This window comes from Trachypithecus francoisi, unplaced genomic scaffold (assembly GCF_009764315.1).
Source record: "Trachypithecus francoisi isolate TF-2019V2 unplaced genomic scaffold, Tfra_2.0 Lachesis_group15, whole genome shotgun sequence".
Lineage (NCBI taxonomy): Eukaryota > Metazoa > Chordata > Mammalia > Primates > Cercopithecidae > Trachypithecus > Trachypithecus francoisi.
In genome coordinates this window covers 29,060,690-29,062,161 of record NW_022681460.1, presented here as the reverse complement: position 1 = coordinate 29,062,161, position 1,472 = coordinate 29,060,690, and the positions used below count along the sequence as shown (strand labels likewise).

The window sequence follows — 1,472 nt, the reverse complement described above, 5'->3', positions numbered from 1 at the left end:
CATGTGCCTGAACGGCGGCGGAGAAACCACACTTAATTGGGGCGCAGGATTAGTTTTAAGAGCAAGGGGCCTTTACTAAAATGGCGAAGACCTTCCGTCGGCGTTGTTTTAAAACGGGCAGCCTCAACCCTGTATTGAGACTGAGCTGTTCGAAGGCGGCTTTGTGTGCAATTCGGATTAATGAAGGGGAAAGGTTTTGTGTGAAAAAACACCTTGGAGTGTGACGTTTCTGCGAGAATGCTTAAATATCGGTTTCCCGCAGGAACAATGGCGCTGTCGTGGCACAGCAGAGCAGCTCTGAAGATGCAAAGGTAAGAACTGTTAAGCTTAGTTACCAAACTAAAGGAGTAAACCTGTTGATTTACAGGAATAGGAACTGTTGCATCGTTTGATATTTACTTATTTTTGTTAGATACATGAAAGAATTCCAGAATATGCTGGAGAGTATTTAATGGAAAACCGCTTGGTTAAAACCTGACACTCTTAATGGGTATGTGTTGTTTTAGTACTTTATGATAGAGCATAGCATTTAATCCACACCTAGACTAAATCAAATTTTTTTGTCATTGAACAGCATTCTGGGTGTGGACGATCAGCCAGTGAAGATAATGAATGTCGGATGTCACTGACTAGCAGCTTCATTTTGAAGTAGGTTGTATGGCTTAAAAGTTCTGTAGTATTTGTACTATAATACTTGCCTTTTACCTTTACCTTGGCTTATGGTCAGTGTCACAGAAGTGCAGTTTAATGTATTAATGTGTACATATACAAGGTCTGATGGTCTAATCAATGATGAAACCTATCCCGAAGCTGATAACCTGAAGAAAAATAAGTACGGATTCGGCTTCTGAGATTAAGACCAATAATTCAGAAGTGGAGTAAATTTTGTTGAGGGGATTTTATAACAGTTCTGTTATAAAAGATCCGTAAAAGTTTGTAACAGTTTGTTATAAAATCCCGGGTTTGTTTTTTCTTTTTTTCTGCCAACAGTGAGGGTCGCTGTCTGCCCATTGATAAGAGGCCAGATTGTCTGGAAGTTCCAAAGTTGCAACGATTTCTGTAAGTGGAGTTTTTCTGTTTGCTTAGCGATTAGTGAATCTTGTGTCCTTGGTCTTATCTGTGATGATCTTATCCCGAACCTGAACTTCTGTTGAAAAAAAAAACTTTTACGGATCTGGCTTCTGAGATGGACCATTATAAGGACAATACTTTTTTTTAATGCTTTTACATAAGCTGTTGTAATGTTGGTAGTCTTGTAAGAATCTCATGTTTTTCCTTTTCTAGGGCTAGTGCCACGAGGTTTACTTGACTGTTGTATGAAAAGCTGATGAGAAAACCATCCAGAAAAAAGCTCTTCGTTTTACAAACACGAAAATAAAACATGTAATTTTGGATTATGTTGTTTTTAATTATTTTAAATAGGTCCTGAAATAACATGGCGGGCATTAAATGGAAAATCCACTAACCAGCCT

General features: G+C 38.4%; 2 non-coding genes across 2 annotated transcripts; both read left to right on the top strand.

Annotated features, from left to right (window-relative positions):
* Nucleotides 1–784: 784 nt before the first annotated feature.
* Nucleotides 785–854, top strand: LOC117098164. The gene has a single exon (XR_004443219.1). It is a non-coding gene; the product is annotated as a small nucleolar RNA SNORD50 (small nucleolar RNA).
* Nucleotides 855–1,114: 260 nt separating this feature from the next.
* On the top strand, nt 1,115–1,188 carry LOC117098163. The gene has a single exon (XR_004443218.1). It is a non-coding gene; the product is annotated as a small nucleolar RNA SNORD50 (small nucleolar RNA).
* Nucleotides 1,189–1,472: the final 284 nt, after the last annotated feature.